Source organism: Benincasa hispida, chromosome 8, assembly GCF_027475165.1.
Source record: "Benincasa hispida cultivar pf3 chromosome 8, pf3_genome.v1.1, whole genome shotgun sequence".
NCBI lineage: Eukaryota > Viridiplantae > Streptophyta > Magnoliopsida > Cucurbitales > Cucurbitaceae > Benincasa > Benincasa hispida.
Genome location: NC_143485.1, coordinates 8,859,091 through 8,877,555, shown reverse-complemented (window position 1 = coordinate 8,877,555; position 18,465 = coordinate 8,859,091).

Below are 18,465 nucleotides of genomic sequence, written 5' to 3'. Positions count from 1 at the left end.
ACCCAAATAAATACGTAAATTAAATAATTTCATTAAAACTATATAACTGAAATTTAGGTAGCAGGGTCCCCATAAACCATAAAAAAAACGAATCTAGAAAACTTTAAAAGTTGGAAAAATGAATACCAAAACGGAGAGTTCTAAATATCAAGACAAGAAATTAAAAACATGAAAAGAAAATTTTGAAAACATGAGTGAAAGCATATAACTGGTCCCAGTAGCTCGATCACGGATTCCGCTTGTCATTCGTCAGCGCATCCCTACCCTTACCTGAAAAATAAACATGAGAAAGAATGAGTATAAAATACTCAGTAAGTAACCTCACTATCGGGGTCAGGCTAAGCATATATGTCCTCTAGATGACATCCTCTAGTGGGATGTACATAATCCTCTTCTTATCATGGAACGACAGATAAATAACTAGTTGAATCCACCTTACCGTATTTTAAGAGTACCCACAACCTCTGATGAATCCCGAAGGAAACACAAACCTCTGGTGAAGTTCCAAGGGAGCTCACCACCTCTAGTGAATCCCGTAAGAAACATAACCTCTAGTGAATTCCGAAGGGAACACAAACCTCTGGTGAAGTCCTAAAGGAAGTCACCACCTAACTATCGGTAAGGGTAACTATTACTATCGTAAATATCATATGCATCATGAACATAGTTCCACAACATGCAAATACATCTCATCATGCTCACATCTTATCCAACCAATCATATAAATAACTATAATAAAGTCCATGCTACCATTAATATAATTTTGCATACATAATCAGAACAACTTATTTAACCTCATGTGATTCAATACGATCAACCTCAGAATCCTCGAACGAAAACTGAAATTTCATTGCCCGGCACATATGTAGTTCCACTAGTAAGATTACTTACCTTAAATTAAGCCCAAAATTAATCCAAGCAAACGAACTCCTTCCTAGCTTTCCACAAACTTTGATTTAGATCCTAATACATGAATAAAAAAAATCAATTTTAACCTTTAAGCTCGCACTTCGAACATTTAATTATTCCAAGAATTAACGATAGGACTTACCCTAGTAGTAGTTTGATCCAAACCACCTCAAGATCTCAACTCCAACTTCCAAGTTGATCAATGCAGCAACTGGACAACACGTTTATTCCTACAAAAACTCCTTCCACGAACTTAAGTTCAGGCCCCAAAACGTACATGCAAAACAAACTTAACTCAAAACACCAAAACCAAACCTTTAACACCATTGGTTGGTTTAATATCCTAAAATTCTTGAATCTAACATCCAAAATTTAAATGTGTAATCAAGAACATTTAAGAAACCCAAAAATTTACACTAAACTCAAGATTCGACGGGCAAAAAAATGGTGGGCGCCGGCCAGAACTAAGAAGCAGTAGCCCTTACACGAGATGGACTGAAATGGCGGGGAAACAAAGCTGGCATCGCAGCTGGACCCAAACTGCCAGCTGGAACGAGCAACATGCACTGGGCCTAGCAGCGACGACGTCAACTCGACAAAGAAAGTGTTAGAAATTAATAAGCTAGATATATTATGGATAACACATTCCTAGATACATTTCTAATTTCAAGATACATGCATTTCTAGATACATGTAATTATTCAAGTACATGAATGGTATGTATACATGTACTTCATTTATGTTGTGTCTTTTAGGAAGTGTCTCTTAAGTACTATATAAAGAGTTCATTTCCCTCATTTGAAAGCAAGAGAAAAGAATCAAAATCAATAGAAGAAAATTGAAGTTTGAAAAGAAACTGAGTTTCAAGAGAACAATATTCTTCCTTTGTGTGTTTTTGAGTTTTCTAAGAGAACAAGTTTCTTCTCTTAAAATTTTGTGAGATGTAGAGTGGGCTCGTCAACGCTTTCAACAAAGTGGTATCAAAGCAAAAGGATTGAAAGATGTTATCTAACATGTTGCAGCCTCAACTTCCTCACTTTGAGGGAAAAAACTATAGACGATGGAGCCAACAAATGAAGGTTCTTTATGGATCTCAAGATCTTTGGGATATTGTTGATAGAGGATATTTGGAGCCAGAAAGTGAGGATGGTCTTTCACCACAACAACTCAACGAGTTGAGAGATACTAGAAAAAAAAAAGATAATAAGGCATTATTTTTCATCTACCAAACTGTGGATGAAAATATTTTTGAAAGAATATCAGGAGTCTCTACTGCTAAAGCATGGGATGCATTGCAGAATTTATATGAAGGAGAAGAAAAGGTAAAATTGGTCCGATTGCAAACACTTCGAGCTGAATTTGATACCATTCGAATGAAAGATGATGAAACTATTGAAGATTTTTTTCAACCGTGTTCTCTTAATTGTTAATCAATTGAGATCAAATGGAGAAACAATCAAAGATCAAATGGTGGTTGAAAATATCCTTAGAAGCATGACTAGAAGATATGAGCATATTGTTGTAGCAATTGAAGAATCTAAAGATTTGTCAGCTCTCTCCATCAATAGCTTAATGGGATCTCTTCAATCTCATGCGCTCAGGTTGAAGTTGTTTGATTCTACTCCTTCAGAATAAGCTTTTCATATGTAATCCTCCTCTAGAGGGCGATCTGGTGGAAGAAGAGGTGGACGTGGCTGTAGAGGCAATGGACAATCCAACGTCGTAACAAATTCAGAGTCAGAGAGTAGAGACAACCAATCTTCTTCAAATAGAGGAAGGGGAAGAAGTTCAAATAGAGGAAGAGGCAGAAGTGGTGGTCATGGAGATTTTTCTCACATACAATGTTTCAATTGTAGACGTTATGGACATTTTCAAGCAAACTGTTGGTCTAAGAAGGCTAGTTCTAATCAAGCATAAACCACTCTAATGCATGAACAACATGATAATGATCAAGGTCTTCTCTTCCTCACATTCAACGTCCAAGAAACAAGCACTGAGGAAATATGGTATCTTGATAGTGGTTGCAGTAACCACATGACAAGAAGAAAAGATATTTTTATATCTTTAGATGAATCTCATCAAAATGTAGTGAAGACTGGTGACAACAAGATACTTGAGGTCAAAGGAAAATGAGATATTCTTGTCAAGGAAAAAAAGGGAGCAAAAAGAATTACTGATGTGTATTATGTTCCAGGTCTCAAACACAATCTTTTAAGTGTTGGGCAATTTCTCCTAAAAGGACATGATGTTATCTTTAAAGATAACGTATGTGAGATTAGAACCAAGAATGGAGGTCTCATAACGAAGGTAAGCATGACTCACAACAAAATGTTTCCAATTAAAATATGCTATGAGAAGCTTGTTTGTTTTGAGACTTTAGTAAATGACTCTTCATGGTTGTGGCATTGTCGATTCGGGCACCTAAGTTTTGATACTTTGTCTCACATGTGTCAACAACATATGGTGAGAGGAATGCCAAATATTAAAAAGAAAGTTCAACTTTGTGAAGCATGTGTTTTCGGAAACCATCATCGAAATTCATTTTCGACTGAAGGTTCTTGGAGAGTATCAAAACCTCTCGAGCTTGTCCATACAGACTTATGTGAACCCATGAGAACCACTACACATAGAGATAACGGTTATTTTCTCACATTTATTGATGACTACAATCGGAAAACTTGGATTTATCTACTAAAAGAAAATAGCTCTACTTTCGAATATTTCAAGACATTCAAAGCAATGGTGGAAAATGAAAGTAACTTTAAATTGAAAGCATTGCGTTCAGATCGTGGAGGACAATATATAGTCTTTGTAGATTTCTTGAAGGAAAATGGAATCAAGCATCAGAAGACTGTTCGAAAAACTCCTCAACAAAACAGAGTTGCAGAGAGGAAAAACAGAATAATAATGGAACTTGCAAGAAGTATGTTGAAGGCCAAGAAGCTTCCAAATCAATTTTGGGGAGATGCAGTAACTTGTGCTATTTATCTCCTAAATCGAGCTTCAAATAAAAGTGTGCAAGGTATTACTCCTCAAGAAGCATGAAGCGGATTGAAACCAACTATTAGTCACCTAAGAGTGTTTGGGTGTATTGTTTACTCTCATATTTCAGATGAGAAAAGAGGTAAACTAGATGATAAATCAGAAAAATGCATTTTTGTTGGGTACAGTGAGAACTCCAAGGCTTACAGATTATACAACCCTGTAAGTAAGAAAGTTATTATTAGTCGAGATGTCAAGTTTGATAAAGTAAAATTTTGGCAATGGGATGCACCAAATAAAGACCAGAATCCATTACTTGTTGACATGAATGGCAAAGAAGATGCTCGAGAATTGGAGCTTGAAAAGACTCAACCACTGACTTCACCTTCTTCATCACACTCCACAAGTGATGAAGAAACTACTCCAAGGAAGAAAAGAAATGTTCAAGAGATCTATAATACTTCAAGAAGAATATAAGATGATGAACATGCTGATTTTGCTTTATTTGCAGATGTTGATCCTATATACTTTGAAGAAGCAATTCAAGATGTGAAATGGAAAGATGCAATGGATCAAGAGATTGATGCAATCAGAAGAAACGAGACATGGGAGTTAGTCAAATTACTAGAGAATAGAAAAGCGCTTGGAGTCAAATGGATCTATAGAACAAAACTGAAGCAAAATGGAGAAGTGCAGAAATTCAAAGCCAGACTCGTAGTAAAAGGTTACAAACAAAAGTTTGGTGTGGATTATGAAGAAGTTTTTGCACCAATAACTTGCTTGGAGACTATTCGTTTGATGTTAGCCCTTGTAACACAAAATAATTGGAAAGTTCATCAAATGGATGTCAACTCAGCATTTCTAAATGGGTATTTAGAGGACGAAATTTATGTTGAGCAGCCCCTTGGTTATGCCAAAATTGGAGAAGAAAATAAGGTGTGTTGATTGAAGAAAGCATTGTATGGGCTAAAGCAAGCACCAAGAGCCTGGTACAAACATATCGATAATTTTTTCTTCAAGGATGGTTTCAAAAGATGTCCATATGAACATGCTCTCTACACCAAAGAAGACGAAAATGGTAATTTCTTGATGATTTGTCTATATGTTGATGATTTAATCTTTACGGGAAATTTAAACATGATGATTGACGAGTTCAAAGAGAGCATGAAGGAAGAATTTGAGATGACTGATATGGGTTTACTTCATTACTTTCTTGGTATTGAAGTTAAACAAGGTGATAATGAGATTACAATTTCCCAAAAGAAGTATGCAAAAGATTTGTTGATAAAGTTCAAAATGGAGAATGCTTATCCTACTAGTACCCTTATGGAACTGGGTTTAAAGTTAAACAAGCATGATGATAGTGAAGCTTTTGATGCCACCATCTATAGAAGTCTTGTTGGAAGTTTAATGTATTTAACTACAATTAGACCTGATCTTATGTTCTCAATAAGCTTATTGAGTAGATTTATGGCATCACCAAAAAGAAGTCATTGGAAAGCTGGAAAGAGAGTTCTTAGATATATTCTTGGAACTGTTGATCATGGAATCCACTATAAAAGGAATGTGGATAACGTTCTTGTTGGCTATGGTGATAGTGATTGGGGAGGAAATATTGATGATTTCAAAAGTACTTCTAGGTATGTATTTAATATTGATTCTGGAGTAGTTTTGTGGGCATCAAAGAAGCAGTATGTTGTAGCATTGTGAACAACGAAAGTTGAATACATTTTTTTATCTGCAGCTAGTTGTCAAGAACTTTGGCTTAGAAAGGTACTACATGAATTGAAGTGTCCTTAAGAGAAATGGATCGTCATGTTCTGTGACAATAAATCATCTATTTCACCTTCGAAGAATCCAGTTTTTCATGGAAGAAGCAAACACATACAGATCAAGTATCATTTCATCAGAGAATTGATCAAAGATGGAGAAGTATATATCAAGTATTGCAAGACACAAGATCAAGTTGCAGACATATTCACAAAAGCATTAAAGACAGACTTATTCTTGAAAATGAAAGAGAAGCTCGAAGTTAGGGAAGTCTAGCTTAAAGGGGCATGTTAGAAATTAATAAGCTAGATACATTATGGATAATACATTCCTAGATACATTTCTAATTTCAAGATACATGCATTTCTAAATACATGTAATTGTTCAAGTAAATGAATGGTATGGATACATGTACTTCATTTATTTTGTGTCTTTTAGGAAGTGTCTCTTGAGTACTATATAAAGAGTTCATTTCCCTCATTTGAAAGCAAGAGAAAAGAATCAAATTCAATAGAAGCAAATTGAAGTTTGAAAAGAAACTAAGTTTCAAGAGAACAATATTCTTCTCTTGTGCGTTCTTGAGTTTTCTAAGAGAACAAGTTTCTTCTCTTAAAAGTTTGTGAGATTTAGAGTGAATTTAGAGTGGGCTCATCAACGCTTTCAACAGAAAGGCGGCCGGATGAGCTACTGTGTGAAGAGTTGTGCGCATGCTGTTGTGCGAAAGGTGGCACGGACGTGAACGGTGGCCTCGACACAGGTGGCTGGGGCGTCGACGGCTTCACAGTGGCTAGGGGCTCGAGCAACGGCATGGCTTCACGGTGGTTAGGGGCTTGACAGTAAGGGAGAGGGGAGGCTGGTGGTGCAAAATAAAAACGAGAGTTGGGGGGAAGGGTTCGTGTGTGAAAAGAACGAGAAAGAGAGAGAGATTTAATAAAAAATAATAATAATAAATTTTTATTTTATTTTATTTTATTTTATCTTATTTTATTATTTCCTTCAATACACAAACACATATATATTTAAAACCCCCTCTTCAAATCCCAAATTCCCAATTAAAATTCAATTTCCGACATCAATTTAAAAACATTCAATTAATTCGACATAAATCCCAAATTTCCCTTTAAACAAAACTAAATTTCAAAATGAACATAAATGTCCTTAAATATCAAGAAAATACTGAATTTAAGTTACGAACAAACTCAGGGTGTTACATTCTTCCCTCCTTAAAGAACTTTTGTCCTTGAAAGTTCATTCCTGAAAAAGCTCTAGGTAATGGGCTCTCATCTCATCCTCTCGCTCTCATGTAGCCTTTTTGAATGAGTGATTCGGTCACAAAACTTTCACAAGTGTTATCTCCTTATTGCGTAATGTCTTCACCTCCCTGGCGATAATTCTTACAGGCTTCTCTTCATAACTCAAGTTCTCATTCAACTGCAATGGTTCAAAGTCCACCACATGGGACAGTCTACCACATACTTCCTCAGCATCGAAACATGGAAGATATTATGAACTAGAGAAAGTGACGATGGCAACATCAATTGATAAGCTCCTAGGCCCAATTCACGCCAATCGTGAACTTAGCTTTCCTTTTCTTCCAAACTTCATAACACCTTTCATAGGTGCCACTTTTAAGAATATTTTATCGCCAGTCTCAAACTCTAGGTCTTTATGCCTAACGTCGGCATAATTTTTCTGTTTGCTCTGAGTTGTTTGCATACGAGCTCTAATCTTCTATATTGCCTCATTCGTGGTTTGTACTAGCTCAGGTCCTAGACACTTCCTCTCACCCACCTCCTCCCAACATATAGGAGACCAACAACTCTTCCCATATAGGGCTTCAAATGGTGACATGCCAATTGTAGCATGGTAATATTATATGCAAATTCCATCAAATGTAGGTGAGAGTCCCAACTTTCTGAAAACTCTATCACACAGGTGTGCAACATATCTTCCAATATCCAGTTCAAACGTTCTACCTGTTCGTTAGTCTATGAGTGAAAAGTCATATTAAAATCCAACCGGGTACCCAATGTTGTTTGAAGATTCTTCCAAAAGTTGAATGTAAAACGAGGATCTCTGTCTGATACAATGGACACATACTCCGTGCAATCTCACTACCTTTTTCATGTATATCTGCGCCCACTTATTTTCTGAAAAAGTAGACTTCCCCAGTATGAAATATGCTAATTTAGTGAGCCTGTCTACCACAACCCAAATTACAGTAAAACTCTTTGCTTTTCAGGGCAATCCCACGATGAAGTCCATAGACACATTCTCCCATTTCTACTCAGACACACTTAAGGGCTGCAACAAGCCTGTTGTGTTTTGTCTCGAGGCTTTTACTTGCTAACACACTAAGCACTTACTGACGAACTCAACTATCTCTCTTTTCATGCCATTCTACCAGTAACAATGCTTCAAGTCCTGGTACATCTTGGTACTGCCAAGATGTATCGAAAATGAAGAACTAGGAGCTTCGAACAACAAGTCGTTCTTAATGTCACTGTTTGTCAGTACCCATAAGCGTCCCTGTTTAATACCGAATAGGTGTCGTTAATTCTATCTTACCCAAAACAAATGAAATTTATAATACTCTAACTACAACTAGAACTAACACGTAGTAATAATGGAGTAAGAGGTCAATCTCAAGAGAACCGCTATTAATTGGCCTAAAATAGACTACTTGAATTTCAAAACGCAAAAGATTAAATGGGGGGTTGTTTGTTTTAAGAACTAAAAACTAACTAAATGAAAAAGACAAGAATTGATATAGGAAATTTATTGATGAGAGAAATAAGAGAGATTGTGAGATAAGATTCAGTTGAAATGAAATCTTGGGGGTTTTATATAAATTAGGCAATTCTATCATTGACTTAACAAAGAATCATGCAATTAGATTATTCAGTAGTTCATAAAGAATAAATTCCTAATGCCCTAATTAGCTAATTTCACAATTAACCCTATTCTAAGTCTAGACATTTCATAATTAATCCCTAAATTGCATTAAACTCATGGGTTTTTTTAACTATTCCAATCTTGAAATTAAAAGACTAAAAATTCAAGATTGATTGCATGAATGTTCTAAATTAATAGATTCTTTAAAGAAAAGAGGAAAAGAGATCCACATTTTCTATCAAGACTACTAATTCTTGCAACCTTAATTATAATTTTGTTATAAAATCATGTAATTTTTGCATACAAAAATTGATTGATCTTGAGTCGTCAATTCAATCTTAATCAATTTTATTCAAAATCTTAGTAAGAATATTCAAAAGAAAATAATTACATGAAATAAAATTCAAGAAAATGTCTCAAGAAAATGTCAATCTACATAATTCCCCAAGAAAAAGAATTACCTACTCATGGATGATGAAATTCTTTAAGCAATCCATTGATATTTGCCTATTGATACAAAGTCTGAATAAAAATCGATCAAATCTCACAGAAAATTAGAATCACTCTTGGAAATTCGAAGTCTCTCTCTAAATTATGGGTTTTCTTCTTTTCGAAGTTTCTCTCTCTAAAATCAATTTCTGAAAAAATTATATCTGATCTGTTTTGTTGAAGAACTGAACCAAAATTTTTACCAGCAGTTTAGCATCGTGAGGTGCGGAGATGAATCACGTCAAAATCCGAAAAAATCGAGTTTTCTGCAGTTTAAAAAGCAAGTTTTCTATTTCATACTTGATACTCGATACTCGATGCATGATGATATATTTGATGCTTGATGCTGGATGGCATTTACTTGATAGCTTTAACTCGATGAAAAATGAATAAAAAAAAACTTGATGACTCGATGACTCGATAGTTGATTACTCGATGGTACGAAATATAGCATACACGATGACTCAATGGTCTTTTACTTGACGATATTTGATGGTATTCTGCTAAATACTCGATGCTCGATAACTCAACAACCTTACTCGATGGCATTCTGGGTATTTACTAGATTCTCTTCAATTTGTTGATTTTCTTGGTTATTTTGGATCTTTTTGGCCCGATTTTCTTGTAATGACTCCTAAACATCTCGTGGATCGTTATACCTACAAAATTAGCATTTAAAGCAAATAATCAACAAAATTTTGGAGAAATTAACATAGAAAATATACATTCTTTAAAGACCTAACAAAACACCCCCAACTTAGCTCTTGGTCGTCCCGAGCAAGTCTAAACTAGAAATATGCATACATTCAAGAAAAAAAAAATGGATTGTTTATTGCTTATTCAAAGTTTCATTCTTTTATTCAAAATTGACAAATTCAAGTTGGTACTTTTTCATCTTCACATCCAAATGATCTATACCTTCAAGTGTTTTTACACAATAAATTGATTCTCATCTCTCTTCTCAACAATCAAGGAAGTAAGGATATAGCAAGCATTTAGAAATTTAAAATTTTGCTAACAAAAGGTTGAAGCTTATTTTGAAAAGAAAATGTCTTTTTCTTGCAAAATCATAAAAGAAAAGACTACCTAGTTTTAGTTTACTTAAAGGCCTAAACTAATAGAAATGAGACATCCAACTTTCAATTCCTCTTCGCCCTATACTTGCCCGATTATCGGTCTATGATATACCTAACTTGCATTGGATAAAGGAAATTCTAATAAAATGGTGTCTTTTTTTAAAAAAAATTAAATAAAAAAACTCACACAAAAAAAACGTAATTGGCATTTCTTTTACTTAAAGGGATAGCTTTCACACTTGACCGCCGGGAACCTATCACTCTTTTCTTGCGGGCCCTAACAGAAACACGATGAAGGTAGCTCTTTTCACCTCTACCCATGCACACACACACGTGTTAGTGAAGGTTATGTTAATTGGCAAATTTGCTTCTTTTTTTTTTTTTTTTGTGCTAGTAAATTTTTTTTATACATACTAAGCCCTTTTTATTCCTCTATGTCTAGACTTGCCTTTAAAACAAGATGGTTGTTCTTAAACCAAAGTTTGTCCTATCAAGGTAACAAAGAAAATTAAGTAGATATGACATTTCTAAGAGTTTAAAGGTTCTAAATAAATCTAAATACTAAGTATTCAATTTTTTATGAAGTTAAAAGGACAAGAAAGCTTCTTTTAAAAAATGAGTTTCAAATTTTTGTTTGAAAAACTTTGAAGGTCTAAAATTTTGTTTGTATCCTTACTTGAAATAGTGTGTCATCAAATTTCATCAATAAAAATCAAGAGATTGAGTAAAAACAAATTATGCATAGAATCAAAGAGAATGAGATACTTGAATGTACGAAAATGAATTTATTCAATTATGAATTTATTGCATTCAAGGCAAAAATGGTCTTTTGAAGAATAAAGAATTCAATAGACATGTTTTTTACATAATCAAAATTATACCATTAAGATGAAAGATATATCAGAGTAGAATCGCGAAATCTATGTAATCAATCTAAGTAATCAACAATCTATTAACCCGAGCTCAGATGCTTAAGGGTTTCAGACATGCAAAAAAAATTGGGAGGCTATTTTTAAGGCTAATCAAAGAATACTCAAAAGAATAACAAAAATATGAGAATACTAAAAACATATAATGTTTACCCACCCCAAACTTAAAGATGGAACATTGTCCTCAATGTTTAGAATAAGCAAATGAATTCAAAAAAAAAATAAATGAGAAAGGGATGTATTGAGAAACTTCTCTGGTTTTGTTGTTGATCATTTATTTGCTTGAGAGAGAATTTCCTTGTTTTTTTTTTCTATTTGAGATGTCCAAAAAAAATGAGAAATGAGAAAAGAAAGAAAAAAATAGAAAAAAAAAATTATCCTATTTTCCAGGGAACAACAAAATTTTCAATTTTTCTTGGTTTTTGCTTCTTGGGGTTTTTGAAACAACTTCCTAAGTTTTTGCTCTTCTTTAGAGAAGGGAGAGCCTTGGGCTCAATCCCTTTTATCTACATACTGAAATTGGAGCAAAGATTAGAAACTTAGTTTTTGTTTTCACAAACAAATTTTGAAATTGAACTATTAGTTGAAAATTTTTCATTTATACACATTTTGTTTTGAAAATTTATATCTACTTTTAAAGTATTTACATTTTGGCAAATTTTTTTGTTGAAAGAATTATCATTATCATCTTTTGAAGAAGATTTATTCTTTTCAGAAAATTGAAGTGAAGAATTAGAAACATGTTTTCTATTTGGATTATCATGGTGACAAGAGTGAAGAGATGCTTGAGAAGAATAACGAGTAATCAAACCAAAATCATAATGAATGGAAGGGGCTACCAAACAATGAGAAGTTTTGTGCAACATGGAATCAACAATGTAATCAATTTAATCATATGTATTCATAGAGAAAAGAGAATAATATTCCTCTAGAAATTTCATGGCATCATAAATGTTGAAGGATTTTACCTCTCCATCAAATTCTACTGACAAATACCCTTTATCTACATCGATTATTGTCTTTGCAATTTTCATGAAGGGTCTACTAAGTAATATATTAGAGGAAGAAGTAGAGTATGATTCATCCATTTTTAAAATGTAAAAATCAACAGGAAAGATTAATTCTCCGACTCTTAATAAAACATCTTCTACAATGTCTAAGGGTTGAATATGACTTATCCGCTAGTTGTATGCAAACATTCATTTTTTGTAGGCCATTCAATTTGAGATCTTCATAAACATGAAAAGGCATGACATTTATTGATGCACTTAGGTCTAGCATGGCATGAGTGATAATTCTATCTTCTATTTTGTATGGTAAGGTAAACATTCCCAGATCTCATATTTTGTGGGCATATCTTTTTTTAGCGAAGCAGAGACATTCTTACTAATAGTTATTCTCTCCTCTTCCTTCCTTTTCTTTTCTTAGTAAACAAGACCTTTAAAAATTTAGCGTACCTAGATATTTGTTGAATAACATTAAGCAAAGGGATATTAATTTGTACTTTTGAACATCTTAATTAGCTCATAATCGGTATCTTCTATCTTAAATCTTGCTAATCTACTAAGGAATGGTGCCTTGGGTACATATAGCTCTACTTTAGGAGGAGAATAATCACATACCTTGGGAAAAATAGGAGTCTCTTTTGGCTCACTTATTTTGATCTCTTGTTCTTTCATTACCTTTTCTTGCTTCTTGAGAGGAGATTGAACCAAGATTGCAATTTGAGAGGAAAAGGGGATTTCCTTACTGCTTCTTAGAGTGATTGCGCTTCCATTTGCATGCTCTGGTTGAATGGGGAGCTTTCCGGATGATTTACTCTCAAGATTGCTTACCACAGTTGCAAGTTGTGTGATTTGTGTGCCCAAGTTTGAGAAGCCTTGCCTAGTCTATTGTTGAAGTTGTTTGGTTTTTTGATGAAGTTGAATGTTGTCCTTTTGCAAATTATGTAGTTCCTGTTGAAATTTTAACGAATGGTCAGCAAGGGATTTAACTACGTCCTCTAGAGACATATCAAGGAGCTTGAAGAAGATGATGGGTTCTGGTTCTCAAATTGCCTTTGAGATCCCCACTTGAAATTGGAATGATCCCTCCATCCTTGGTTATAAGTTTGCCCATGGGGGTCGTATTTTCTCTGAAATCCACCAATGGTATTGACTTGGGATTGTGGGCTAGCCTCGAAAATGTACCCGACTAATCCACACGCTCTGCAAGGTTTGACTTGAGAAAGCCCTCCTTGGGCTACCTAAGTGAAAAGAGAAATTAGATTAGATACTTGTGGTCTAAGCTCACTTACTTCACTAGATTGAACAACAGAGTTATCAAGAGTCCTTGTCCCGAAATTCTAGGAGTTCTCCACCGTGGTTGATATGAGTTGGCTCGCTTCGGTCGGTGTTTTATCTGCTAGAGCTCCACCGATGGTCGCATCTATATTGCTTCTCTTGGACGGGAGTAAACTCGATAGAAATATTGTATTAGATATTGCTCAGAAATTTGATGGTGCGCAAAAGATGCAAATAACTGTTTGTATCTTTCCTAATATTCATACAAAGACTCTCATAAACTTTGTTTAATTCCCTAAATTTCTTTTCTTATGTTATGAGCTTTAGATGTCAGAAAGAATTTTTCTAAAAAATTCTTTTTTTAACCCACTCCACATAGTAATAGAACCCACCGGTAGGTAATATAGTCAATCCTTAACTACAACCTTCAAAGAGAAGGCTCTAAGGTTGAGCTGCTCTTGTGTCACTCCATGTGGATGCATTCCATCATAAACAAGGTAGAACTACTTCATGTGCTTGTGAGGGTCTTTGCCGGTTTGCCCTCTGAAAGTAGGAAGTAGATGTACTAGCCCTCGTTTGAGTTCAAAAGGGACAGTTGTCTCTGGGTACACGATGCAAAGAGGTTGTTGATTATAATCTGGTTCCGCTAAGTCACGCAAAGTTTGCTCTCTTGCTTCGCCCATGATGTTTGGTTGTGGTTGTTCTTCTTCTTGATCCAACTCTTCAAATTCTTCTTGCTCTCTTCTTTCTCTTTCCCTTCGTAGTCTTCTCTCCTCGTGGTCGATATCTAAAATCAAATCACAAAGTAAACTCCGAGAGGAGCGAGTCATACACAAAAGGAAAGTTTAAAACCTACTTTTTTTGTTTTATTATTATTATTTTTTTCTTTTTTTTAAGGAATTCTAAAAGGAAAATTGCTCAGTTCCCCGACAACGACGCCATTTTTTTTGGTGGAAAATAGATGTCGTTAATTCTATCTTACCCAAAACAAATGAAATTTATAATACTCTAACTACAACTAGAACTAACATGTAGTAATAGTAGAGTAAGAGATCGATCCCAAGAGAACCACTATGAATTGGCCTAAAATAGACTACTTGAATTCCAAAAACACAAAAGATTAAATGGGGGGTTGTTTGTTTTAGGAACTAAAAACTAACTAAATTAAAAAGACAAGGATGCGTTATTTTATGAGGTGGAAATATGGAATGAAATGCTGTAATGGAGTTGCGTTGAGCAATCAAGTTTTCTCAGTGGAATCCAACTGTAAACCCTACTGAGTTTCTTGGTAAGTCCAGGGTCGAACTCAGGGACTTGGGAAAACAATATGCGGTGGTAATTTCTCAGAAATACTTTGCGATAACCAAATAAATCAATAGTTGTTGTGATTGTTGATTACGGTAATGAAATAAATACATGTGGGGATTTGAGAAAAGTTTGAGTATGCGATAGATGCACTGAGTATGTAGAGGAATGGGTTGAGAAGGTCTTTAATTAGCGTTCCCTGAGAATGCATCAGACTATGTGATCATGCTACACCCATGCATAACAAGTCATTTTCTAATGCAAATGCGATGCTCCTAAGTCTAGGACGCATGTGTTGAATGCAAAAGTGTCCATAGAGCTTATTCCTAAGTCTATACTCTTTTCCTATGCGATGATGCAAGATGCACACAAAGACAAGATGACCGCACACAATCATATCCTATCTCTAGGATGCATGCGATGCGTTAATAGCAAACAGTGCTTATTCCTAAGCTCCTATCTCTTGATTATGTATTCTAATCTAACTCTCCCGAGCCTAGATTCTAACCTGACTTTTCCAAGCCTAGATCCTGTCCTTAAACTACCCTCCCGAGTATCTCTAATGGACGAATGAAGCATTCATAATACAAGATAAACGCATAGAATGAAGATCCCCAGTTATGCTAGTTAAGTGTCTTTCAACCCATTCAACAGATTTAGCTACTCATGCGTAAATAACAGAGAATGAACAGATATAAATAAGTAAATTCCATTTCCATACATGAGTTTGAGTACAAAATAACAATGGAAGATAAGGGTAGAAAGCCTAGTAGCAATCCCTTGCTGCCCAAGGCTTTTACACTGGCAACTCTATTCGGTTCAAAAGATAATCCTGCTTCCGCAGAAGCTGGCCCTCTCTCTGATCTAGACACTTTCGGCACTTTCCCAAGCATACCGGAACGATCTATCGGCACAATCTCCTTCTCTCGCTTCCGCCTTAAAATAAAAGAAAATCTAAGAACAAGGCTAAACTATTTAAGTAAAATTCTCTACTCTGAACTTGTTGAACTAGCTGAACAGCTGAACCCTTTTTTTGAAGGATGCCTTTAGTATTTTTAGAGCTTCGAGGTGAAAGGCGGTTTCTCTCTTATAATTGCACAGATGGGATGACTTTAATTCTTTGACTGATGCGCCGAATATTTGTCACCGAAAAGCTGAGTGTACTTTGTTATCGTTAGCGGCTTGTCAACTTAATTCGGATTTGACCATCATTAGCTTTCTATCCATCGTGATTAATTTTGCCTTTCATTCAGATGCGCACCAAGTTGCGTCAGCTCTATGCGGCAATTCTTCTTTAGCAGATGTTTGCGAACACAAATCACCGTAATGCTGTGCTCGTCCGTTGATTTCTTATGATCACGCTTTTCGCCTTGCGTCAACGCATATTCTGCATAAAAATACAAAAATTAACTGTTTCTATGCGATGAACGCATGTGACCGCAATGTTATGAACTTAGTGCTTTTTAGACGAATCTAACATATTTTATCAACGCAAGCCAGCATTGTTTAAGAACTTAGCACTGTAATAATGTGCATTTCTGCCCGTTATCAAATTGATATAGGAAATTTATTGATGAAAGAAATAAGAGAGATTGTGAGATAAGATTCAATTGAAATGGAATCTTGGAGATTTTATGTAAATTAGGAAATTCTATCATTGACTTAACAAAGAATCATGCAATGAGATTATTCAATAGTTCATTAAGAATAAATTCCTAATGCCCTAATTTGCTAATTTCACAATTATCCTTAATCTAGGTCTTAATTGCTTCCTAAAGACATTTCACAATTAATCTCTAAATTGCATTAAACTCATGGGTTTTCTTAACTATTCCAATCTTGAAATCAAAAGACTAGAAATTCAAGAATGATTGCATGAATGTTTTGAATTAATAGATTCTTTAAATAAAAGAGGAAAAGAAGTCCATATTTTCTATCAAGACTACTAATTCTTGCAACCTTAATTATAATTTTGTTATAGAACCATGTAATGTTTGCATACAAAAATGATTAATCTTGAGTCATCAAGTCAATCTTAATCAATTTTATTCTAAATCTCAACAAAAACATTCAAAAGAAAGTAATTACATGAAAGAAAATTCAAGAAAATGTCTCAAGAAAATGTCAATCTACATAATTCCCCATGAAAAAGAATTACCTATTCATGGATGATGAAATTCTTCAAGCAATCTATTGATAGTTGCATATTGATAGAAAGTTTGAATATAAATCGATCGAATCTCATAGAAAATTACAAGAATCACTCTTGGAAATTTGAAGTCTCTCTTTAAAATATGAGGTTTCTTCTTTTTGAAGTTTCTCTCTCTAAAAATGATTTCTGAAAAAATGATATTCGATCTGTTTTGCTGAAGAACTGAACCAAAAGTTATACCAGCAGCTTAGCATCGTGAGGCGTGGGGATGAATCGCATCAAAATACGGAAAAAAATAATGAACGCATCGAGTTTCTGCAGTTTAAAAAACGAGTTTTCTATTTCATACTCGGTACTCGATACTCGATGCACGATGATGTAATATTTGATGCTCGACGCTGGATGGCCTTTACTTGATAGCTTTAACTCGATGAAAAATGAATAAGAAGAAACTCGATGACTCGATGACTTAATATTTGATTACTCGATGGTACGAAATATAAAATACTTGATGACTCGATGGTCTTTTACTTGACGATATTTGATGGTATTCTGCTAAATACTCGATGCTCGATAACTCAACAACCTTACTCGATGGCATCCTGGGTATTTACTCGATTCTCTTCAAATTGTTGATTTTCTTAGTTATTCTGGATCTTTTTGGCCCGATTTTCTTGTAATGACTCCTAAATGCCTCGGGGACCGCTTTACCTACAAAATTAGCATCTAAAGAAAATATTCAACACAATTTTGGAAAAATTAACATAGAAAATATACATCCTTCCCCGAGTGGTACAAAATCTCATAATCATAATCCTTCACCAACTCTAACCACCTACGTTGTCTCATGTTTAACTCATTTTGAGTGAAGAAGTATTTTAAACTCTTGTGGTCGGTGAAAATATGTATCTTCTTTCCATATAAATAATGCCTCAGGATCTTTAAGGCAAAAACCACTGCCGCCAATTCCAAATCGTGGGTGGGATAATTCTGTTCACGACTCTTCAATTGACAAAAGGCATAAGCAACTACTTTTCCCTAACGCATCAACACGCACCCCAATCCTTTCTTGGAGGTGTCAAATTAAATAACGAAACCACTTGATCCATCTGCCACTGTAAGAACGGGAGCTAAAACTAGCTTCTGTTTGAGATCTTGGAAACTGCCCTCACAAGCCGTACTTTAGATAAACGAAACCCCTTTTTTAGTCAATTGGGTCAAATGAGCGACTATACGAGAAAAATCTTTCATAAACCACTGGTAGTAGCCTGTTAATCCTAGGAAACTATGCACCTCGCTAACTGTGGTTGGACGGGGCCAACTCGTAACTGCCTCAATCTTTGTGGGATCCACGGAGACTCCTTCCTTTGACACCACGTGTCCTAGAAAGGACACCTGCCTCAACTAAAAATCACATTTAGAAAACTTAGCATACAACTTATTCGCCCTCAAAGTCTCCAAAACTTTTCATAAATGCTTCTCATGTTCTGCCTTTGTCTTGGAATAAACCAAGATATCATCAATGAAAACTATCACAAAAGTGTCAAGGAATTCCTTGAACACCCTATTCATTAGGTCCATAAATACTGCTGGAGCATTCGTCAAACCGAACAACATTACGATGAACTCATAATGCCCATACCTCGAATGAAAGGTGGTCTTGGGAATATCACTTT